This window comes from Cyprinodon variegatus, unplaced genomic scaffold (assembly GCF_000732505.1).
Source record: "Cyprinodon variegatus isolate N-32 unplaced genomic scaffold, C_variegatus-1.0 Scaffold742, whole genome shotgun sequence".
Classification (NCBI taxonomy): domain Eukaryota; kingdom Metazoa; phylum Chordata; class Actinopteri; order Cyprinodontiformes; family Cyprinodontidae; genus Cyprinodon; species Cyprinodon variegatus.
In genome coordinates, this window is record NW_015151195.1 from 128,472 (window position 1) to 155,078 (window position 26,607).

At 36.9% G+C, this 26,607-nt stretch overlaps 1 protein-coding gene across 1 annotated transcript in view; it reads left to right on the plus strand.

Annotated features, from left to right (window-relative positions):
• The window catches only part of sgcd (sarcoglycan delta), a 276,254-nt gene that overhangs the window by 52,013 nt on the left and 197,634 nt on the right, over window positions 1–26,607 (plus strand). Inside the window, exon 2 of the mRNA XM_015395461.1 lies at window positions 10,543–10,596. The gene's annotated coding sequence lies outside the window, so the exon portion shown is untranslated. The remainder of the gene's footprint in view (window positions 1–10,542; window positions 10,597–26,607) is intronic.

Here is a 26,607-nt window from a genome sequence, read left to right on the forward strand (position 1 = left end):
CATTCAGACAGACATTAACTAAAGTGTGCACCCATTAGAAAATACCTGTCTAAAATAACCCAACTTAAACACAAATTGTAATATAATATAAAGCAAGAAAAGAAAATACTAACACGATGTGGTGGTGGGGGGATCATCCACCACACCCTGAATCAAATCGAGTCATACAAAGATGAAAGTGATGAAAGACGATGCTCCATATCCTTTTCCAGCTAGCTAGATATCAGTGTTTCTCATCTGCTCCTGGAGTTCTGTTTTGGGCATATTTTGTTGTTTTTTGATAATTTTATTTTTTATTTGTGTTTGCAGATATTTCTTATTTGAGTAATTCTTTTATTCTAAATGTTTGGCAGTGATCAAGCCTGAGTGTTATCAAAGAAATGGAGGTGCAATGTGGTTACTGTTTTTTGTTTGTTTGTTTTTTTCTTTTCATGGAATGTTTTTCTTACAATATGCCTGGTTGGTTTGCATAGCTTTATTTTCACTTTAATGATTCAAGTACTAACTTTAAAACAATTTTTTTTTCTTTTTACCCAAACTAATTGTTTTGCAAAAATTAAAAGAAACACACGAAAACAGAACAGATCTCTAAGTAGAGCGCATGAATTAAGATCAAGCACTAAATATAATATTAAAAAGAATAAAAAAAAGAGTTTAAGGAAAACTTACCTTTGCTTTCTTTCCTCTTAATGTTCTCTGGCTCACTTTTGTATTTTCTGTGTTAGCATCATTTACGTGTTTGCAGTGGGTTATGTATTTGCAAAACGTCTGTACTCTGCTGCTCTCTGTTTTCTGTGTTTACTTATTATGCATTTTTGTTTTGTATTTGTTTTGTGAGTTAATCAAATTTTTGTCTAATTTTGAGATTGCTGTCCTTTCTTAGTTTGCTGTGGATTCATTGCTTTGCATAACCTGTGTGACTCTACGCCTCCATAAAAAAGCAACATCTGTTTAAAAACAGATTCATTTTCCCTGCATAGCAAAATTACTCATATTGAAGTGACACACTCAACTTCTCTGTGTGTGGTATAACAGCTATAAGCAAGGACAGCATGTGACATCAAAGGCATCAGTTGTGCTTTGTAGTGTCTTTTATTTGTCTCAACAATTGGTCAAAGTGCAATACGGTGGATTTATTGTACATTTTTACCTTGGATTGGGTCAGTTTACAGAGAACTAACATGCACTTTGGGCCACAGACAAACAGATGTTCCCAGTAATGAAAATGTCAGAATGGCTCAGGACGAAGGAGAAAATCTAAAAGGTCACCAGTGAAAGCAGACTGAACCACTTGCAGACCCCTCTGTTAGGACCAACTCTCAAATTATTTATATTGTTACTGGGGCAGAAACAGAAATGTTTAGGGGTTAGAAGGAGGATCAGATAGAAGGAAATAGTCTTTTCCTGTGTAGAAAATCAAGAAGTTTCTTAATTTCTTTGTTGCTTCATTTGAGCTTCTTTCCACCGTACTCATCATTTCATTTTGCAGCCTCCGTTCATTATCTTTTTAGCCTTTGGCTCTTCTCATCATACCCTATCTCAGTTTCTATATTCTCTGTCATTCGCTGTCTATTCAGCACAGATTAGCAGAGATCAATTTACCAGCCAATGCTGACTCATGCCACTGTGACTCTGTTGGTATGCAACGATCTCCAAGACGAGCTTTGAAGTGAATCTTCTTTCACATCTCTTTGTTAATCTGATATGCATTTCCTGTTTGTTTGTTTTTTTGTTTTTTTGTTTGTCTGTTTTTATAGCTTTTTTCCCCCACACATTTTCCCCACAATCCTAACATGGACAAATGGATCCTAACAAGTAAAAGTTTAAAAACACTGAAGGTTTGATTTGCTGCATTAAAGTTATATAACAGCAAAATTTGACTTTATTTAAAAAAAATCTTACCTTTGAGTTCTTCTTGTTGGTGTTGGAAATGAATTGCTCTTTTTTCTGAGTGCATGTTCATTGCTATCAAAATTATGCTACACTTATACCAGTGAGTGACACAGGATTTGTCTTAGATGCATTAGACAGCATTACCAGCATTTGATGGACTTTGGCACTTATACTCTGTCCATATAAAATTAAGCATGCATCGTGCTTAGAATCACAATTATCACGAGAAACAAGCTTAAGAGCATGAAAATGAAAGACATGAATGCACAGAGATGGATTCACACACTCATTTTCAGGGCACTCACCCACGATGTGTTCATAAAGCCAGCCAACACAGCTCTCTCTGCACAGCAGTGGCACAGTGTTCAGCTTTGATACAGCAGGTAATAAGTCATCAAAGCAGTGAGAGCTGAAGAATCCAGGAAATGTTTATTATACCTGTCCTCACTGACAAGACTCTCATAAACAGGTTACAAATGTGCTGTAGGTGCCTTTTCTCTGAGGATCAGTTGTGTTATTTAAGCCCATGCTGGTCAAAATCTAAGACATTGTTTTCAGGGCATTTTATTTGAAATGTGCTGTAATCGAAGTGTTGCAGTATGATTTACTAGAATTAAAGAAACGTCTTTCTTGCCATTTCCTTTTTTTGTCTGGTCTTGTGACCTAGTTATAACTTGACAGTTTTATATTTGTTCAAGTGAGTATTCAGGGTAAAGAAGCTAACAGTTACATCTAAAAATACCACCTATTCAGTGATAAACAGAAGCTTCTCATAGCAAATCTATGAGGTTCTTGGTAATAAGGTACTATTTGAGCAAACGTACTGTGACCAAAATTGTTGTTTTGTTGTCCAAAACTTGGATTTGGGACAACCTATCTTTGGCAAAAGTTGTCCCTAAAAATATCCCTGATTTTAGTCTGATGAAAGAGAGAAACATGTTGCCTATAAACTGTAATTACGGTAGGCATATAAAGGTGCAGAGTGAGCAGGTTGCTCATAACAGCTATTACAGCAGCTGTTTACTGTAGAAGAGCAGTTACGACACATTCAAAAAACAAAAGAATAAAGCAGGGCGTGAACTTATCTGGTATATGTGCAAACCAAAATATCTTGATTAAAACTAATCTGCATCCAGGGCTAGCCCAATCATACAGTACACTAATACTGAGATGGAGATAGAGCAGAAGGGAGTCCGAAAACTATGTGAAAAAAGATCTCTTCAATCAAATGCTGTCAGAAGTGTCAGTTTGAAAGCAAGGTTTGATCGGCCAGAGACTTCAGCTATAACGATTGAGAGTCATGGTGATGAGGGGACGATGAGCAGATGTGGCACAGTGAAAAAGTAACTATGGTAACCTGGGCCCCTTTCAGAACATTTCAGCTATGAGTTGGCTAAGCAAATTCTTTGGTAAATCTATTGAAAAATCAGGAAGACCATTTTGTCTGTGCTCAAGTTAATTTGAAGCCTATTGTAAATTAGAATGACCATATTCTGATTTGCAAAAAAAGGAAGCCCTTGCTTGTTAAGACTTTAAGTTAGCTTGAAGTCTTTTAATGATAACATATTTATCAACAGGTGTATGCCTCAGTTCATTAAAATATTTAAACAACACACTTTTGAGGGCCATTTAAAGTCTATTAGGTGTAAAGATCACTTTATTTCAATTTTTGTAATCAAAGAAAAATCTGTAATCATAACAACTCATATTTTGAGTCATGCTGGACAAAGGCACAACAATGCGAAATAAGATCCTAAAAATAAGAAATAAGATCCCTACTTTCTGATCCATTATTTCTATTTTTTCTCTGGTATTCCTTCTCTTTCTTCCTCCCTAGAACACATTGGCACAACCAAAAGGATGAATGCATCGCAAACACCTATTGCTATGATGGAGTGGTGCACATTTTTTTTGTATTAAAAAACATACACTTTTCAGATTGTGTTTTTTTTTTAACAACTATAGATTGTTTGGCCTTTCAGGAGGAATTTATTTAAAAAAATAGAATTTATATAAGATTGAACAAGAGCGACTCCAGGTCCTCATCTAAAGATACACAACATCTAAAGAGTATCTGAAACAAAAACTGTGTTTTAAAAAAGAACAAAGTAGGCTGAATAAAATTACAACAGAGAAAACAATAGAGACTGATAGACTAAGACAGAAAGATTTTATCTTAAATTCAAATTCAGAAGTAGATGAACATAACAGTTTAGGACGCCCTGTGTACAAAATGAAAATGATAGTGATTTTGCTCAATGAATGCTCATGTATCTATTTTGAGTTTTTATAGGTCAGCTATTGTAGGTTTTGTGCTGTTTGTTGGATTTGGAGTTTGTTGCTTCTCAGTCTGCAGGATAATGGTTTTATTTAGAGTTTTTGGCTCTTTTTAGCAATATTTACAGTAAGATGCTTATGTAGCCCACCCACAGTGATCAGAACGTTCTTGTCCCCGAAGACTCAAGGATATGCATTTTTTAAATGAATATATTTATGAACTTGCTGTTTTGCTAAATTCCCCAATATTGTTGCTTGAAGATGACATATCTGCAACTTGAGCGATTTAAATTGAGCTCATTTGGTTTGCTTTTTTTTTTTTTTTTTTGTAGCCATGCAGGTCTTAATTTCCTATTTATATCTGTATTTCTGGGTGCTTCCTAAGATTGTTTTATTGGACATTCAGAAAAAAATATGTTCTAATGACTTGAAACACCTATATATGTCTATCTTAAGTGAATTTTCAACTGAAATGTTCTGTCACATATCACTAGAACATTTCATTTGAATTTTTTTTTAGGTAAACATTGTCTCCTCTTATAATTTTGATCTTGTATCGTTAGAATGTTGCGTTCACTGAGCCCTGCTGCACTGTTCTGTAACTATTCCACTACACTATTATCTCAACTAGACTTTGACGTGGCCAATCCAACACATTGATTCATTTTGACCATTTTGTTGTAGATTCAGTGCTATAATTAGAAGCACTATATTGCTGATCTAGTATAAACCAAACTTATTGACAGGTCTCAGAGTTGAGTAACGAATACTTTGGTATAAAGATGAGTTTATGGTTCAATCGCTGATGTGTCCAAAAAAAATGAATATTTGTAGCATTTTACCACTGAATCTGAGACTTAGTATTGGTTTTCTTTTAATTTTTTCTCTATGCACCCAGTGGTCAATGTACTGTGGTCCCATTCATTCTACTATTTTAGATATTATGGTTTAATATGAAGTGTTAAAAAAGAGAAAAGAAGTTAAACCTGTAAAGTTTTTTGGTAATGGTCCTGTCATGAATGCCATCAGTAGAAACACTAAGTCATTGCTAACTCTTAATAACAACAACAAAGCAACTGTGCTAGCTTCTAGGGCTGGACCATTAGTCACATTTATAATAAACTCTCAATTAACATTAACATTTTTGGTCATGTTAAATTTATAGGAATAAGACATCAACTTTCTCAATCCATTAATATAGTATAACCATTAATATGGTATAATGCTGAGAGTGGGGTTGTGGCCTCAGAGAAGAGAAGATAGAGTTGCATCTAGCAAAGTATATTCCTGCATAAAAGCTTGGATTTAAACATTTTCAATGCAACAGTAAAGTTACTAAACACTGGATTCTGACCAAGATATATCTTTGCTGTTAAGACTGGACAGTAGGAACTGAGGCCTGGGTTTTTGAGATTTTTTTTTTCTTTCACTCTGATTGCAAAAAACAATATTTGAGAGAGCTTTTTTCTCCTTGGAAATCTTTTATCAGATGTCAGTTTATCTTTTATCAATTCTATAACAAAATACTTCCTCTGAAAAAGTTTTCCTCCGTATCAAATAGCACCAGTTTTTGCTATCAGTGTGAAACTGTGTTTTCTCCAACATATGTATTTTTTCTTTTACAGATTTCTTGAGTATAATAAAAACACAAAAATCACTACATATTTTTTATTACTTTATTGTCTTTTAAATAGGAAAAAGTAACTTACACAGGACAGCAATGACATGATAAACAAAGGCAAAGTCAGAAGTATTCACAAAGAAACTTTGTTCATATGCGGGACACAGCTTTTAATTTGAGTCCTCAGCAGATCGGCACCACCTTTCATTAACCTGCCCCGACCTGCCCATTAATTCACATTCCTGCTCTAATTGGGCAGTGGTGTGTGTAATGGATGCTGCATTCTCCTGCCCTACGTGTGGAAAAGAGAGACATTGTGACATTGGCAGAACTGTCATGGTCTCTCAGCTCAGTTTTCGTCAGTCAGGCAGCCTTGATCCACCCACATATGACGAGTGACAACTGCTTTCTTAAAAGATGAAACTGTAATAAATCTGAGGAAGCGGGTGTGGCTATCTTGTTACATCACTAGGAAAATAAGGACATACTAATGTTAAATTTAATATCTCCATTCTAATGGAAAATAAAGAAATGCTCATTAAAAATCTCTAATTTCTGCCAAAGATTTTAGTTTTATAAACAACCCTTCATTGTTGGGCTAAGAAAGAGTTCGAGGAAATATTTGCCTCAAATGGATCAAGGATGAAGAGCCTGAAGAGATGAATTTAGATTTCATATCATATTTAGCTTGTTTTGCTGAAGCTCGAGCTTAAGTACATTACAAAGCTCTTGATGCATCTATCTACTTACCTTATGACTTTACCAATGACACAATAGAAAAACAATAATGACCAAAAGATGTGGCAAGAAACGTTTTCTCCATGTAAAGCAAGAGAGTACAGTTGGTGCTATGGTATCTAGAAAGGACTTAAAAGGGATTTCTATTTGAATCTTTTCAAGAACCTAATTTACATTTCTGCCTGCAATTTCTTTGGGTCTATCTACAAGGGCCTGTGTAAACATTTACATAGATGTGTACTTAAGTATGTGGGAGAAACTTGTTTCCACATATTTTATGGTTTTGGTTTGTTAAGGCTTGGAAGAGCTTTACTAATGGGAAATCCAGTGATATACAACTACCAAGGAGTACAAATGGGCTTATTCCTAAGGTATGCAGTCTGGTCACTTAAGTACATAAACCTTCTCAGTCATAGACTGTAATCCATGATGTCTAAGTCTTGTTACACAATACCCTAAACGTGCTCTGATGAACTCAGAACAGATGTGGTGGTTATTTTAGTGAAATTTACTTGATGTGAAAGGAACAGTTTTGAGGTAAGCTGGGCTCATTAACATGGTGCATTGCTTGTTATTACTGGAAATAGCAATCACAAGCTGGGTACATTGCGATGTACATTCTATTTGTGTACCAAGACACACACAAAAAAAATACTCTACACATGTAACGCCTCTATCGCCATTCAGTTATTTTTTTGGACCATGTTATGTAAGTAAAGGTTGAGTAAAAATTTAAGCAGATAATTATAGTGTACAATAAGTATGACTAAATGCACTGACATTGCTTTTCTTTCCATATAATTGAACGGTTGTGCCTATCATTGTGGCTTCTGAGTGTCTATTCATTTCAGTCTGGGAACTCTGTGAGATCAACTATCAAAGGTTAGCTTTTCTGGAAAGATCCTAGAAAATACAATAAAACATACATTTTCTTTCATTGTAAATCCAGTGATTAAACAGGGAAGGTTTGTTTATTCATGTAGGACACACAGGAAATATGTGACACACAATCCTCTACATGGTCTTTGCAACCTAAACCATGTGGGAGATTAGGCTGTGCTGGTGGGAGTTAAAGTTTCTCTTATACCTAATAACTGTGCAGCTTTAGTTTATAAATTATGTGTGTGACTTTAGTGTATTACCTGAAGTTGCCTGTGCCAACACACACAGTGACTGTGGCTTTAACCCAGTCAATAAGCATTATTTGCAAAGCAGTTTTATGAGTTGCTGTGAAGTAAAGGCTGCTGAATCGTCATCATTTTTAAGCCTCCATATGTCCTGTGGCTCTGCTCTGCTGAGCTGCTACTTTTACCTGCTTTAAATTCCCCCAAATTTGCAGAGGAAGAGATGGAACACCACTGTCACCAACAGCTGCATGCACCAACTCTGGGGATTTAAGTGCAGCCTTAATGAATGATTTAGCTTTTCTTTAAATGTAGTGAACTGAAGGGTGTAATTATGTGAATCTTTTAATGTTATGTTAATTTTCATAATAGCCAGGAGAGAGTTTTAAAACATAATCATAAAAATTAAAACCCACAGAATGCAAAATTCATGGACTTACATTGTTGCCATATTCCAACCTGCAAGCAGCCCCTGCTAGAGACGCTGAAAAATAAATTTCAATCTGAAAGCTCTCACGGAAAGAAAAAGACAATTTTATTGATACAATTATTTTATGACTTGGTGCTCAGAACTTGGCAGGGAACATTAGTGCTGAATTTGCTTTAACATGCATAAGCAGGTGTATGTGAACAGGGATGTTACCCCCCAGGCCTGAAACTGGTGGTGGGGTGGATAGATGAAGTTGGTTCAGTCCATGGATTGCTGGTTGGTGAGGTAATCGCTTGCGCTGAATTGGTGAGATCCAGTAGATTGTGTGAGCTGATATTATGCTTCACTCAGGACCTAGAAGATAGATGTCCAGCTTGGAGAAACACAGGTTTGCATGAACCTGTCCACGATGAGCAAGAATGAAGCAACAGTGGAGAGAAAAAAACTCCCCTTTGGGAAGAAACCTGTGGCAGAACCAGGCTCAACATGGCAGTCTTCTGTCGGACCGATGGAGATGTGATGGGGAATGCGGTAAGAGTCCGGGAGGAATTACAGTCTGATAGGGACGAGGTTGAAGAAGCATTATGGAAAAGCCAGATAGAGCTTAGCTACAATGGTGGAGAATGGGATGGAGGTGGGTTGAATTGTGGTCATCTGAGTCATAATCAGACATAGTGCAACCACTGCTTGCCATTTGACTGGGTAGCAGGCTGAGTCTTGGATTTGAAGACCTTTTAAAATGAACTCTAGATGATGTTTTGGGTTTGTGGAGGTGTGGTTTAAAGCTGATTGGTTTGTGTCAGAGGCAGATAAGCCTCTGATGATGAGGGCAAGTCATATAGTTTCTTCTGCTGAACCTCCGCCTAGGCTTTGACATTTGACCCAAGCCAAGATTTTTGGGGGAACTAAAATTTGAGGTTTTTCCATTTTTCTTTAGTCTGGTAGATTTTAAAGGTTCATAAATGTCGATACAATAAAATTTTTATCAGATAATGCCAAGATAAATAAAGTTATCCTTAAAACAAAAATTTAATATAGTGAAAAAGTGTGTATATCTTCACTTGTTTCAGAAAGTAAAGCTATAGATTTATTCCACATTAAGTAAAATATTTCAAGTCCAATTATTTATCATAATTTTGATAATAATGAAAACCCTATGTGAAGTATAGCTCAAATTTGTCATGATGGGTTCAGAAAAGCCCAATATGCAGAACACAACAGAGACAGATGAAAAGTTTAACAATGTTTATTGAGCACAAGCACATGGAATAAACACTGGAACTGGTTCAGGCCTGGGGGCAGGTTCACTGGAGTCTGTGAGGATGACAGTTCAGTTAGCTCAGGAACTGAAGAGTTTGAGTTAGAGAGTTTCTGAAGAATACCTTGATTAATCCCGGCTTTGCTTTGAGAGAGGAACTGTTGGGTCCAGAGACTGTTTAGTTCAGCAGAGTCCAATAACCGCTTCAGCGTCTTACTTCTGACTTGAGGGCAGACCTTGGTTTTGGGTTTCCAGCTCTTAGCCAAGAGCTGCATGGGAATCCAGAGAAGAGTCTTAAGGTTTGGCTCAGAGGGCAGGCTCGGCAGGTTAAGCTCATCCAGAGCTTACGAGGGAAACAGGATTCCTGAAAGCAGAGACAAGGAGGTGTTAGAATCTTATCTCATCAGAGACAACAAAGATTCTCAGGTGATTGCTAGGCTCAGGTGCTAACCAAACTGGATCAACACTGCAGCGTTGAGGCAAGGTATGAAGGCAGGTTATATAGGAGAGGATCCTCTGATGACGAGATGCGCCTCAGGTGTGTTGGAGGCTCAGCTCAGGAGGATCCACGGCACACTCTGCTGGAGAAAGGTGGTACAGCTCCAGATCCCAACAAAATTTAGATTGAAAAAAGCTAGATAAAAAGGTGTGTTTAAAACAGAAATGTCAGGCTTCTAAAAAAGTGTGTCCATTTATATGCACCCATTTCCAAAGTTTTAGGATTATTTAATTCTGCACTAATAGAAATTTAGGAAAAGTTTCTTCCTGGAGAGGCTTTAAGAATGCATGTCACTGCTCCTATTTTTATAAATGGTGCTGCTTCAACAAACCAGCCTTTGTTTAAATATTTAGTCATTGTTTTCTGTTTAAAAAAACAACAATCTATCGGGAAAAATACATTGTTATACCCAGCACAAGCTAAACCTTACGAGAGGGCACAGAGAGTTTAAGCAACCATAGAGCTCAATGCAGCTTCCTGTGTGATGAATTTTTGGAGAAATTTTGCAGATGTGGTCTTCTGCTTCTTGCCTTCTTGTGTTTATACCGAAAGCCGTGACTTTGCATAAAGAAACAAAAGCTGTATTTGCTAATTGGGAAAATGTTAAAAAAAAAGATAATGGAGGACAGAGGGGAGATAATCAGGCATAAGCATTTTTTCTTTCAAATGCTGATTGCATCTTTTTGTTGTCTTCTTTCTTAGGTGATTAGAAAAATCCCAAGGACACTGTCAGGTATTCCAAATCAGCACACTGAGGTAAGTGAGAATGTGTCTTTTCCTTTGCTCTGTCATTATATCCATATTTTTACTGGCTGTGTTACAGAGCTTCTTGAATTGTTGAGAGAGCTGATAATGATGGGGGAACAGGCTAAGGTGAAACAATTAGGAATACTGCAATTTGAAAAGTTAAGTTTATTGAAACCTTAGGTTTGACAAATATAGGTATAATTCAGATTTTTTTTGTACATTTCTCTTCTTGGTTGGCCCAAAAACTATGTGTTAACTAAAGGTAGTCTTTAGATCTTATCGTAGTGTCATCTCTATCTAGTGATTAGCTTGAAACTTTCGTTAACTAAGCAGAATCTAGTCCTAACAAGTCGGATCCAACAACCTACATGAGGTTTGCCCAAATAGCTGTTACCTGTAATGGCTGGCTACTGCTACTGGCTCTTATCTTTGGCTGTTAATTCTTGCATGCTGTTATTCAGATAACATCCCCAACGTCATTAGTGGTTAATTGTAATGAGGCAATGAGTCTAGCTTAGTGCTAGTCCGAGTTAATTGTGTAATAACTAGGTCCTGTGTATAAGGCAGTTCTTTTTGTCTCTTTCTTTGCCAATTAAGCTGATAGAAAAAGATTTTAGGCTGCTCTCTTTAAGGCTTACCAAAAACAACGGTATAACATGTAACATACCAATAGCACCTAGTTATAAACCTTCAAAAAGAAAAAAATGTCTTTGGGTAGCGCAGCATGAGATGTGTGACTGCTGAATTCCTTATGGGGCAGTGAACCAATGGGCTGCTCAGTATGTACATTTCAGGGCCTGACAAAAGTAGAGGCCAGAACCAAATAAGGCACCACCCCCGAGTTAACATCAACTCAGGGCTTTGTTTGGATTCGCCTGTTTTATGGTGGAAGTTTGGAATTGTGAGATTTGCATAGAAAGGAGGTGATGATGGGGTTTGAACTTCTCTATACGTCAATTTCACCAACTGAACTATGGTTATACATCTACGACAATTTCAACTCTGTTTTGCATTCTATGACCCCTTTAAGATACTATCTGTTGCTTTCATCTTGAACATTTATATTCAGATTAGATTTTCTTGAAGGAACCTCTGTGAGTTAAAGCTAGCATGAAATAATCACCAGCATGGTTTTGTCAATGTCCAGTAAAAAAAATCAGCTGCTAGATTTGCAGATAATAGTTTTTTTTTCCTACTAAAAATATTCAATCAACTTAGAGAGAAAACTGGGATTTAGTTGGCATTTTTTGTGATTGCTTGTTTTTGGTTTTTATTGTTATTAAACCATTATATGTTTTTCTCGAAATCTCCTGTTAAGGCTATTTCCCCAATAACCCCCTTTGTTTTAAAGATAAATGGTATATTGTTCTGTATCTTTGGATACAGATGGTTATACACTTCTCAAAAGATGAATTTGTTTATCATTAAAGAAACTGTAAATGCAGTATTTCATTAAAGAAAATTTAATCCCAGTAGGTTAAAAAATAATATATCCAAACCCAAAGAAGATTTTTTTGCAAGAAATTAACAAAGAACAAAAAAAAACAAAACAGCAAAAACAGCAAAAAACAGACCAAAGACAGAAACAGAAATGTTCAGGGCCAGAAACATAATAACATGAAAAACATGAAAGTGAATATTACATCCTAGAGAGACTTGTTAGTCTTTACATCCTTAAGGAGGAAAGAAGTATCTTGACTTTTGAAAGAGATGTACTTCAGATTAATTATAATTTAATATTTATTGGATTTTTAAATCTCACCTTCAATCACGTTTACTTTATTATCTTGGTGGAAAAGGTAGTTTCAACTGATAGACTTTTTGGTCTGTAAGAGAAAAATGTTCTTTACCTCATACATCACCCGTGCTTTCTGCACAGAGTTTTGTTTTTCCATCCTTGCAAGCAATATTTCTTTGATTTCAATTTAATTCAATGTACAAACACATTGAAAATTTCAATTTGTTGAAAGATAATTATATTTTCCTGTCTTAAATGTGTAAATATACAGGGCTTTTGCAAAGGAAGACAGGATTGAATTAAAGCAAGATTGCATGTATTTTGTTGATTCCCAGCAGACTATTTGTGCACTTAGTCTTTATCAGAGATGCAGTGTTAAGGAAGTAGCCTCTGATGTTGCTAGTTTTTGCAAACAGCATTCTTTTGCACATGTATGGACTCTGTGGGCAAGTACTGGATAAGGAGAGAAGCTTAGCTCTGCTGATCCATTCTAAACCCTAATTGTTCACTGCAGTTTGTTGTCATTGAACCATACTACAACATGATGTAATGATGATGATTATGATGATATAATTTGAGATTTGAATAATGGTAAAGGAAGTCTTGGTTTTTGAAGAATCAGAAGGGATCCTCTGTATTTTAGGTGTTTGTGAGGATGATGAGAGAAATTGATTTGCGAATAAAGTAGGAATAAAAGTTTTATAGACAGAAAAACATCATGTTATACCTCCATTTTTTTAAACTATGTAAACTCAGTGTTCAAATTGAATGCTATCCTAACATGAGAACCTCTTTCCAGTCCATGTCTAAACAGCCCATATACATATGGATGAAAGGTTCAAATACAACAGAAATTATTCGTTGCAACAGTGCAGCCTAAGAGCTAAGACCAAAAGTATATAAAGCTCACACAAGGGAGGTGTCCATTTCTTTTTATCTACACAATACAGACTCTTAACAGAGTACTATTAAACCAAATCTGCTACACACTCATCCTAAGGAGTCAAGACTTTCTTTGTTACACATGACTTTCCTGCTTCAGATGGTTCTGTTTGAGTTTTCTGGCAGTAAAGTAAGTTGGCTCTACGAGGTGACACATCTAGTAACAGAGCAGCATTTGTTTTTGCTCCCAGCATCGCCTCTCTCTGCGGTTCTGTTTGATTTCATAAAGCCACTTCTGTTTTCTTGTTGTAGGAAACAACTGTGAAATCAGCCTAACCGCTCTGGATACATGACAAGATTTGGCACAATAAGGCTGACTGCTCGGTTCCTTTGTGCTGTACAGGAACAGGCACCTGGATCCCATCTCACCCCAAAGCATATGCTGCACGGGCCTGGATTCAGGAGAGGCACATGTGCTTTTCTGCTCTAACTAAACTGAAAAGTAAAACAGCCGGATCCTGCCCGATTGAAAGCAAATTAAATACTCTATAACCTAGTGTTAGGAAATAATAAATTCAGTTTAATGTGTTTGGATTTACATGACAAATTATTTTAAGTAAGAAGCTAATTAGTCTCAGACTAAATCCTCTCAAAATCAATGAATTCATTAAAAATCAAAATCTGGTTCTATCCATGTACTTTCAAATTATTCAGTTTCCATTTAGGACAAACATGCATGCATAGATAATTTACTCCAAATAAATAAATCCAAAATTGAAGTTATTTTCTATGTCACTGGAAAAATGTAGAATAACAGAAACCTAATTGAGGGCTTATTAAATACGTCCTGCATTTTCTTGGAGCTTTTATTAATATAAGGGTGTTGCATTAATACAATATTGGTTTAAAATTTACTTAACAAGTTGTAGACAAACTTCTCACTTTACAAATGTAGACAAGTTTATTGTTTCCATCAAGGTATTTTGTTTTTTCAGTAACTCGCGTGTGATTCTTTTCCGTATAGTTGCTGTTTTTATGGCATGTACGTGAGTTGCCTGACCATGCCTGATATTTTATGTCAAAAAGCATTTTGTGCAATACCCCATTGCCGCAAGAAGTGAAACAACTCAACAGCAGAATGCTGCCATTAATTTGCTTGAAGAAGTTGTTAAGTTGGAAATGTCTTACCTTTACCGCTTCATATATCATAATATATAATTTTTGTCACTACATCTGAAGTGATCAATCTTTGTCTTATTTGAGCATAAAGGTTTTTTTTTTTTGTCAGACAGTATTTGGTCAGTCCGTGTAGCAACCTGCTAATTTTATAGTAGCTAAATTATCCTAATTTGAACTATAGGTTTTTTTCTTTTGGTTGATACCCTATTGGTCTATGTTGATGTAAAGTCAATCTGGCGAGTTTCAAGGTCATTGAAGGTTAAGCCTTAGTGAATTACTGTTACTTAGCCATCTTTTAGTTGCAAATATGATCTTATTGACCTCTACTTGTGTGGCTTTGTTTAAACTGAGATTTGAGAAATTACTTTACTAACTTGTTTAAAATAGTCTCTCAAAGTATGCCTGAAATCCTATAATTTGCCCAGGGTTTAGACTAATGGCCTATCAAAAGGTCCCTGACAAGTTGTCACCAGTGCTAAATGCTTCATTTGAGTACCCAGAAGTTATGGACTAGTTCAGGTGAAAAAAAAAAAGAAAAAGAGGCCGGAGGAGTTGGGCTTTAGATTCGAACAGGGCCAGCCTGCTACAACTGTCACCACCCCTCATTTAATCTAAGCTCTGTCGCCTAGCAACCGTGACAAATGATGCTTCAAAGCAGGCAAAGAATGAATGATGCACTGCTCACCACTACTTTGTGAGCCAATGTCATATTTGAGGAGCTTCAGCAGCAGTACTGTTGTCACGGATATCAGATTTATAGTTCAAAGATGGTGGAATCTGAGCTTACATGTCAGCCAAACCCATTTGGACAAGGAAAGATAAAAAAAAAATTCCATAATCCAAAAATTACCCACAACATATCTGACTTGCTGATCATTTAACTATTATCATTACTTTAAGACGAACCTATCAAAATACTATTATCGCATTAAACTGTACTTATAATTTTCATCACTATTCGTCGCCATTTTATTTTTTCCCCTGAGCACGGAGTAGCCAGCTTGCTTAGAGCCACAATGAATCATGGGATACAATAGTCTACGAAGCATACACCCAACCTATCCTTCATAGCAGAGGAAAGAAGGCTGCATTTGTCGGCCGCATTAGAAGTAGTCTTTGGATTTGAACAGTCCACAGCGCTGCGCAATGACTTAACTGGCCGATGAATCTGGCTTTTGGAGGACAGTGCTGCTGGATTCAACCACAACAGTTTTCCTGTCTGTATTTAAGAATGTTCTACAAACTGCTTTCAGTTAAGCTTTTAAGAAGTACTGTCATATCTGGCTGAATCACATTTTCTTATGTTAAAAATAAGTAATCAAATAATTCATAAAAAAATCCAAAATCAATATAAGCACATAATGAACTTGAAAAAACATTCTCCTTTACTGCTGTATAAACTGAAAATACTGTAGCAAAGTAAGCTTATTTCTGCCTAAACTAATAACATATCAAACATTCACTATGATAGAAAACAAGTACATCTGCAAGATGTGAATCTATTAAACAGAGAGAAATCTCTTTGAAAAAATCAATAAGAAAAACTTTTAGAGTAATAGCTTTCAGAGCAGCTTGCAAATATCTATAAAACTTAAGTTTTGTGAAGACCTAATTTTGTTTTTCTGGCTATATAATGTTCAGGGAGGTTTGGGTGATGATTTTACTGCTGATTATTCTGAGTGAATTTGATGAAAGAGGAGGAGAGGAAAGAGGGGGGAGCAGAAGAGTAGACTTTAGATGGAGTATTGTGCAGGGGAGAGGAAAAAGGCAGAATTGTTGGAGGTAAAAAGAGATTAAAATGTGTAGACATGTGGAAGCAAAGGTGAGCAGCCGGATGGGGATAAAGTGGAGAGGACCATGTGATGGCCTGACAGGTCTCCAAAGGCTCCCGGCGGCGATCCAGCTGCTTCTAAAAGAACCACCTGAAAGAGGCCCGTTAGTGATGCCAACAATACCGGGAGGAGAATAGCAGTGGGAGAACAGGAGTCAGAAATGGAGAAAGAGAGCCTGGAAAATGGAACATCATGGGAGGCTGAGTGCAGGCATAAAAGGAAAGGCTCAGGCAGGCAGGACTCCAGGGGGGAGGCAGACTCTGAAACGAAAAGAAGTAAACGCAGCAGAAACTCTCTGTTCTGCTGTGACTGTGATAAACACAGAGAATACAACACAATCAAAAAACAAACATCCGAACAGCTGAGTCTCTGGGACATAGGAACTGTTTGCCTGATTTTCACTCTGGGTCTGGATTGAGCAGAATTAGTCTACGTCCCTGCTGTGACAGACAAACTCTTCAACACAGTCTCCAGTATCAGTCGTACAAAGGACATTTTTCTATTTTAGTCTAAACAACTTTACTGTCTTCTACCCGATATGTACAGTGTAAAAACCTTGGTTCTATGGCAGAGAGCATAGATAAGACATTGGATCTCAACACTGTTTCCAACATAAAGTCAATGTAATGTCTGTACACAAATGTGAAATCAGATATTTATTTGATATTTAATAATTAATATTATATTTAATTTCATTGGTCCATTGTACTAAAGGGATTTACATTCTTTTGATTGATTTTCAATGTATTATACATTACATTATACATTCTAAATGTTATATATATATATATATATATATATATATATATATATATATATATATATATATATATATATATATATATAAAAACTCTTCCTCACCCACCTTGGGTGGTTTCCCCCTTTTTTCCTCCAAGCTTGGGTCCTCTGGGATCTCTGGGCTCAGGAGCTTGAGGGTTCTGCTGCTGTTCTTAGAACTGTTCTTAGAACTGCACTTTAAGAACGAGTGTGTGTGTGGGGGAGGTGGTGTATTTCTCACAAAGCGGGGAACTTTTCCATAAATCATAGCATATTGTGGGGACTGAGTGCTCTAGATGTACACAACTTTTATTGTCATGTTGTATACACGGAGTGTTTAAAAAACTAAAATTTCAGAACATTTCCATTTAATAAAGTGCAGCAGTGATCAAATGTAAACAGTGTGGGTTTGAGGGACCGAGGTAAGAAGCATGAGGAGTCACAGGAATTAATACGAAATCTGGGGTTTTCTTTTTAACCCAAAAAATACATATGTTCAAGTCATAAAAGAGGTCAACCAAAACAGAGAAAATTTAACTCAAGCAAACTGTGCCTAAACTAACTGACTACATAAACAAACATAACTGATCTAACAACAGCAGCTGATGGAACAGTCCAATTTCCCCGGCTGCTATCTTTTGTCTGGCGAAACTCCTAGGCACCATAGAAGGTAAGAAACAGAGTAGTGACAAAAACAGAATGAAGTATGAATGAGTGCAAACAAATACAGTGAAATAAATGTGTGGGCTTACAAATAGAACACATGTATTTGAACTAAGAAAAAAGTTTTGCAAACTAAAGTAAGAGTATGGATTAAATAAATAAAGATGCATGTATAGTACAGACTTGAGGTGTGGCCATGGATTTGACCATCACAGTGGGAGAAGAGTCATGGTGAAAAAACGCATCGATATGTGCAGACAACTTTGTGGTGCTTCTGTTTTAAGTGATTATCTTTGTGGTAAAGGTGGGTTCATTTATGAATTAGAAAAGGCCTTCTCATATAAAAATACTTTTCAGTAAGCAGCTGTTCTTGATATCAGGATGCTCTTACCTGTTAGGATTTAGTTTGACTTGTGTCAAGGAATCTTTTTAACTTAATAATAAATTAATTTTATTGATCTCACATTTGAGAAATTTACCTCTGCATTTAACCCATCCCCTTGGGGAGCAGTGAGATTCCATCATGGCGCACCCCAGGAGCAGTGTGAGGTTAAGGGTCTTGCACAGAGACCCAGAGTGGCAGTCTGGCCACTTAATGCTAATGTTCTTTTCTGGCATTGATTTTAGTTGAGTTTTAAAGGTAAGACAGTCTTATTATTTAACCAGCTCTTTTCCTTTATTATAATGTGTATTTACCAACAAACTTCTAATGTGAGATGCAATAATGCAACTATTTAAGAACCATGTCTATATCATTGACTCTAGAAATGCTCTCTTCTATATTGGCTCTACTTTCTACACTCATTCACTTTACAATCATTGAAAAATGGGGGATTTTTCAGGTTGGGGGATGTAACCTAACTACTGAGACATATTTGATGTTGCACGGCTACAATTCTGGCTCAAAGAGGGTTTTCTACAGTAGGTAAATTGATCAAATCGGAAATAAAAGAAGTGACATCAAATATGAAGACAGCATTTCCACTGAACTTGCAAAATTGGAAGGCTTTTATTTTGAACAAAAGTAATCTCTGGCGATTTCATATCACAGCTGGTGAGCTGATTTCCCAGATGAGTGAAATCAACAACTTTTCCCCTAGGTAATAATTATCCCTGTGTCACATGTTGGGATTGTTCTCAACTGGGCTTTTAACTGTTGCTCAAAAAACTTTAATGTATAATTCAGATGAAAAGTGGATTACCAAAATTATATAATGGCCCCTGAATGGGCCATAGAATGTTAGAGTACATGTTTTTACCTAGCAAGGGTGCTGTTGAAAATACACGGGCTGATAAAGTGCAAAAATTCTTTTACTTATTACCCTTTGATTTCAGACTTTAAAATGAGTTAATGAAAACAACTTTCAACTATTTTCTAAAAATCTTGCTACAAAAATAGGATGTTATATTTTGTTATTTTTGGCTAGCTGTTGGTTGATTGCCTTACATCAGACTCTAGAAAATGTAGGTATAAGAAGTCATCAACTGATAATTATGAATTGAAGGTACCCATACAAGCCTAAATCAAGAGCTGTTCATTATAGTGCTTGGTCTGAAATGCTGTGATTTTCCCTTTCCACTAAAAATGTTGCCATAATTTTGATAGAAGTCCAAAGAACACTAAAAGTATGGCTGGCCGCTAAAATGATAACAATATGTAGTGTGAAATACCTTCTTCTCCATTGAAGTATGAGACTTCCACGTTAGGTTGACTTGTTTACCTAGAGCACAACAGTAGCAAAGCGGCACATGTGTATGTTTGGGCTGCAGCAGCCACCTAAACATAAAAAAATGGTGTTCCTTCTGGAGAGAAACCAACAGAGAACTTGAGTAACGTTAGGAGGAGATTTTTAAAAGGAAGGACCCAAAACGTTTGGCAGTTTGGAGGTATTTTGGGTATTTAAAATCAGACGTAAAACAGAGTAGTGTGCACTGTAAATTGTGCAGAAGGCATATTCCAACAAAGTTTGGAAATACAGCCAACCTTTTTTACCACCTGAAGCACTTCCACTCTGTAGAGCACACACAATCTTGGACTAAAACGAGGGCTCAGTCTACGCCAGAGACAACCAGGGGAAAGCCTGCATAGCAGCAACAGTCCATAGTCGGCTTTCTCCAGGTTTACTGTACACCAGGAGTGCTCAAGTCCAGTACTCAAGAGCTACTATCCTGCAACTTTTTGATGGAACCATTTTTAACACACCTGAATCAGATGAGTGGCTCGTTACCATGTCTCTGCTGGGCTTAATGAGGGGATTGAGCCTTTTGATTTAGGTGTGTTAGAGAAGAAATGCATCTAAAAGTTACAAGATGGTAGCTCTTGAGAACTGGACTTGAGCACCCCTGCTGTACACCAAAAAAACAAAGACACTAAGGGACATAACTTCTGCTATAGCATTGTGTCTTGCTAAAGGCATGCAACCAGTTGACATGGTTGAAAATGAGAGATTCAAGCGGCTAATTAAGGTACTTGACCCTCGTTACCAACTCTCTGGGCGTAAAGTTTTCTCTCAGACAGCCCTTCCAAAGCTTTATTTAGAGTCCTGTGAGATTGTTGGGGGAACTGGTTTTAAACTCTGATATATATTGATATTGCCTAAAATGAAAAGCAATGTCATGATATGTAAAAATTCTATATCCTCCACCCCTAATTAAAAGGTATTCTTACTCAGTCAAACTGTACACCCAGATTATGCAGCAGCGTTCCTGTTAGAGAGGATTTATCAGCTTTCAACTTTCTTAATCTATTTTTTTCTAACCCTGACACTTTAGATAAAGAGAGGTGTACTTCTTTTAACCTGTGACTAAGCAGAGAATGTTGTAGGTATAATACATCAGAAATGTCAGCTATCTTCCTAAAAGTGGGTAAATAGTAAGAATAACATCTGATATCCATCAGTTAAGCTCCTGTAAGACTACAGTGGTGGCTGAAAAAAAGTCAAGTTTGTTGGCATTTTAAAATGTTCCATATGACTTCCCACAGCAGGCTATTCCTCCTGTGAGGCCCTATGATAATAGGCCCATATGTGCCGGCCACAGTGACAGTAATTAATTGCTACACAAAACTTACGAGGTTGCCCAGCGGAGAACAGTGACCTCTATACATGAGTGCAATGACACAGTGGGGTTTTTTACAGCAGCATTGAGGGAAAGACTGGGAGGAGGTTTGATGGGTGGTAAATTAGTTAGCGAACCGACCTTCCCCCATAAGGCAGCGATGGCGAATCCTCGTCTCAATTGTTTTGGGCCCGGATTAGAGAAGTGAAATGGTGTGAGGGTCAACTGGGAATTTATTGCACACTGCTGTTGACAAGACACCCACTCCCTGAGGTTAGTTTATTATGTATGAGATATGCAGAGACTAAGCAAAAGAAAAAGGGAATAACATTATAGAATAGATTGAATAGAGAAGATTCAAAGATGTGAAGCAAATCAGCCGGACGAGACGGGGAGGAGAGAAGACAGCAGTACTTCAGGATGGATGCAGAGTGAGTGGCAGCCGCTTTCAGATGAAGGACGGGAGTAATGAGAAGATACACAGCTTCATTGGGAAGTGATTGCTTAGGTTGGATCAGAAAATAAAGAGGTGAAAAAAAGCACAAATAGAAGCAAGTGGGGGTTCTTGTGACTCAACAAAAAGAAACTAATGAACTTGCTACAAGCTTTAAAGATAAATTATAAAATAATTGATCTCAGTGCATCAGAGATTCATTTCAGCTCCATGTTTTTACCTTTGGGGCACGCAATGATCCTCAAATATCAAGTAGCCAGAAAAAGGAGAAATTTGCATCATTAGGCAAGTCCTTCTTGAGAGATTTAGAAAGATAGGAGAAACTATTGGGATTAAACCAAGACGATATAGAAAATGACTTCCACAGGTGTTGTCTTTTTTTTTTTTAGCATAGGCACATACAATAACATGCTAATGGACAATCTGAGATCCAAATGCTTCTGGTAGCCCTTGGAAATGTTGGCCTTTATATGGTTTAAATAAATCCAAAGTAGAAATTTAAACCAATATTTTTCTCTTGCCAAAGCCCTTTCATAATACATTTTTAAGAACCCAGAGAGCATGATCAATAAGTCCTTAAAAAAAGGTAAAACCAATTACTAAGGGATTACAGGGTGCTAAATTGGTGGCTCAGTTTATATGCCTTGATAAGACCTGTTGAACAGCCTAATTGACTATAGTTGCACTTCAGTGTAGACACCTACTCCCCGGTCCTTGGCTGTGAGATGTTTGAGGGGTTTAATTCATCTACAACCTGTTACAGTGGAATAAGGTTGAGATTTTGGCTTTGGCTTGCCCAGGGCTTTCCATTTCTTATAGTGCATTCACATTGAATGCTGTCTGGTGTAATTTCTGCCCAAAGAGGAGAGTGAAACCAGACAGAGTATAAAACTCTTTGAATGTCTGTCCTCAACTCTACTGGGACATATGTCTTCTGCCTTTATTATTGTACTTCAAAGAAGTATAAGGAGGGTTCAGAAGTTTACAACATCCAAAGAGGGGTGCAGGTTTATTGCGGGTGTTGATCAGTCACCTGTAACCACACAGCTGGATAAGACACGACATTTCCCTATCTGGGAGAACCATTTGTTTTCTCCGTTTGAAGATGGAACAACAGAACATTCCTTCAAGCCAAAACAGTCCAAATGCCTGGAACTTAATACAAATAAATTGATGATATTTACATTCTTCTAACTGGAGCATTGCTGTTCTATTACTCTATTACTATTACTCTTGGACTAGAGATTTGGTCATTTATAATTTCTTTGACATCTATTCTGGAAGGCCGACCAGAGAAAGAAGGAACCTCCACATTTGATCCAAGCTTGATGTGCAAAGTTTGGGTAAAACCTAAAGCTGTGAGCTGGTGATCTCACATCGAGCACATTTCTAACAGAAGGGCCTTCAGGTTGAATGATACAAGCCTGGGTAAAGCATCAAGCTCTGGCCCGGTCAGCTTGAACACAGCTTTCCAAAATTTTAGCCATTTAAACTGATCAGTTGGAGGCTTCTTCTAGTTTGAGCGGTTGAATTTTAGGGCTTCTTTGGAAGGCCTTGGCATACAGTAATACTAGTTGTTCTGAATGTCCTTCCCTTTTAAAATATTTTCCATACATGTTGAATAGCTCATTTTAAATTATTTTGAGCCTGCTTTATATCCCTCATCAGGCTCATGAACTACTACAATCTCCTTCCTGTAACTAAGCAAGGTTACTCTTGCTTAAACAGTATGGAACTCTGCTAAATTAAATGTCAGAGATTTCAACAAGGCCAACCACCTTAAAAATGCTGTTTAATGATTTCTGTCTGATCTGATGTGACTAAATGTGCTTTTATTGATTTTATATCGATTGAATGTGTTTATTTCTCGACGGTTCCTAGCTTTTACTGTATTTTTCTTTTTTGTAAGGATTTTTATTTTTATATTACTTCAACATTTCATCATTATTAAAACTGACATTAGATATGCATATGGACAAAACAACACACTGATTCAGAATGTCTCTGTTGTGGATCTAAACACATATAGGCCTGATCCAAATTCCTAAATAAGGTGTCATGTCTGAGCCCCATCAGCCCCTGTCAGTTTTTTTTCTTTTTGTTATTTAAAGGTATAAACAGATGAGTCTAATACAATTTTCATAACTTAAATTATCACAGATGGAGGCAGACTGCAGTTTCTGTGTAACCGCTGTTGGAGCCTTAAATTCTGTCTGATACACATAGCCTATCAGTCATCTCTGAAGACTGCAAAACACCTTTAAGTGGTTGCTTGACAAGCTTTGATCAACAGACTCTCTGCCAAAGCTTTTATTTGGCTGATAAATGGGGTTGAAACCAATGGAAGCTTTTACAGCAGCTACAAGGTCTCGAATTACAGGTAAAGCAAATTGTTCTCAACAACTGGACACAGTCTGAGATCGTTGGTTATTAAACTCGCTTGCTCACTCACTCACTCACTCACTCACTCACTCACTCACTCACTCACTCACTCACTCACTCACTCACTCACTCACTCACTCACTCACTCTTCCTCTGGCCTAATCCTAAAGTCAATATTTACAGAGTTGGGGCTGTTATGAAAAGGTCACCTGTGAAACAAAAGGCCAACAGAGAGCCATGCATGCACAGTTATTCCTCTGAGCAATCTAATGCCCCTCGATTTTTCTTCCAAGAAGTTGTGTGTCCATATGGAGGAGACTGCCATCTCTTTCATTAAAGCTGGACTTTACTGAGCTCAGGCAGCCGAGGCTGAACCACAGGGCCCCAGGGCCTTGTTGCAGGAGAGTGCAAAGTGTGTCTGTTCACAGTTAGGGTACCCCATTTGTTGTTGTCTGCCTTCCTTAGGTGAATTTTAATTGTATGGGAGTCCAATACCTATAGTTTCTTCAAATGCAGTAATGGCTGACATTACTGGATATAATATCCCATATTTGCTACTGTAGCTAGTGATGTGTGTACTTAAGAAACCATTGCTTTGCACTGTGTCATATCAACTGTGTTATAATGGGAAATTAGCATGAATATGTTACAAAATCAGTTGTATTACCTTCATTTCATAGCTTTAGTCTGAGCCACACGTTATAAAAGTTGGATTAGAAAATAACTGATGTTATGATGCATTAAAAAATGTAATCTCTCTAAATATAAATCAATAATAGAGTATAAATTGTGCATGTTAATAAGTTTAGCTAATGCACTATAAAGATGCTGCTAGTTGGTGTTAACAGCTAAAGTTGCCTTGTTGTGATTAGTGTATCAAAGTTTTTTGGCTTCTGTCCTCAGTGCTGAAATTTCCAAAATACATGGCAGGACTGGCCTTGGGGCTCAGCTATCTTGGGGGGGCAAGTTTCTGCTCCTGTTTTAGTATCTAAAGTAAAAATCTATGCAGTTTGTACCACCCACCCACTGTCAGTCACAGCAGTGTGGAGGCACAGGTACAGTAGTGATGTGAATGGCTGTTCTTTTGAGCGAAGGGCATCACTAGAATCAGTTCATTAAAATAATTAGTTTAAAAGATTCTTCACTTGAATCATTTAATTAGTGCAACTGTATTATTTGTTATTCTACTGTTAAAGCTTTGGTCACATTAAATAGGGTGTTAACAGAGAGTTTTACTGTATTTTCTATTTGTTTATATTCAAAATACAAAAAGCAGGTTTTCAGTCACATAAAGAGCTTTTCACATAACAACATTTCATTTTATCAGTTGAAATACGCAATAAAGATACTTTCAGAATCTCATTTTACTCTGCTTAGAAGGTATGGTTTCAACTGGAAATGAGTCTTTGATAGAAAAAGGAAAAATATGACTCTAAAGCAAAATGATTACATTGTAGAAACAATGCTACATAAATCAGTTCTATTTATTCTGGATCATATCATATCTACCTCAGTTCAATTTAATTGAGTTTATTTAAGTATCACCACTTCACAACACATGTCATCTGAACGCACTTTACGGAGACAATTCAAGCAGATCATACATATTTGTTCAGTTTTTTTATAAGGAAAACAAACTGATTGCATTGACTCAACAGCAATCCCTCACACCAAACATGCTTGCTTTTAACAGTAGAAAGGAAAATTTCCTTTCAACAGGCAGAAACCTCCAGCAGAATCAGGCTCAGTGTGAACAACCATCCATTGAGGCTGACTGGGGTTCAAGGAGACATAAGCAGACATAGAGAAAGAAGCAGAGATACAAAAGGCAACTGTCAACCAGCTCCAAAGGAAACAGACAGCAAGACAGACAAGCTCCAAACTATCTCCCATGTCAGAGGATGAAAGAGTTAGTCCTGGTCAGAGAAACAGGATGACACTGAAAAACAGTTCAAATACATGTTATGAGTGAGCGACACAGTGCTACTCCTGGGACAATTCATGAACAGCAGGATCAGTAACAGATTTGTAGATTAGGCAAGAAAGGGAATGCGTGACACAATTCCTTCAGTGAGTGAAAGATTGAGCAAACCAGCTATTGTTAAATCAGCAGCATACAAATCACTAACTAATAAAACACAAGAGTCACTAAAAGACTTCCTGATTAATCCTGATATTTTTTCACTTTGGGAAGTCTTATAGCTGAGGGTTTTATGTTTAACTTTTGTCTAAATGAGGTTACATTCACAGTTTGTTATCATAGAGATAAAGCACAATACATTTTAAAATATTTCCCAAAAATGTTTTACTAAGAGCTACTTTTAATCTTAGGATTTTTTGAAAATACCACCTGTGGTCTCTTTACATATTTTGGAAACTTGGGAAATTTCAGCTGTCCACAACAACTACTCTTCAAAGTTTACTGAGGTGCCTGGGGATGCATCAACAATTATCCAAGAGAGAAATGTTCAGTAGTCTACATAATCACAAAATGGCAATAACTAGAGCGCCTTTTTCAAAGTTATCAACTCCAAAATATGAACAAAACTTGGAAAACTTAAAATTGGAATGTAATGTAAATATGGATGCATCAAATCCAAGATCAATAGTTTTACAACTTTACTATCAGGTAGTACCCAGTTAAAAACTATGGCTCGATCCTAATACCCCAAAGTGTAGCTCCTACATCCTGTTCCCAGCTACTATCCCTTCACCTTTCATAGGGTCAACAGTAATATCAGGGTAGGAAAGGATTTCTAGAATGCTATGCTGAATCCAGACAGCCTTCAGCCTTACAGACGTCATTACGAACAAACACACATGAACATCACTGATCTAATGGGCAATATAGCCTTCCAGAAAAGAACTACACAAAATAAATTTACACAAATGTGACAAACCGACCGAAGCTCTCAATTATAAAACCAAAAACATATAAGGAGAAGGATATTTACATGCGTCATGCAGTGTACAAAATGTCACAGAAATAATTTATTTTTGTAAAACTCCTGTACAGCCTGTACTGCAGAGGATTATGGACAACCGTATAGCTCCCA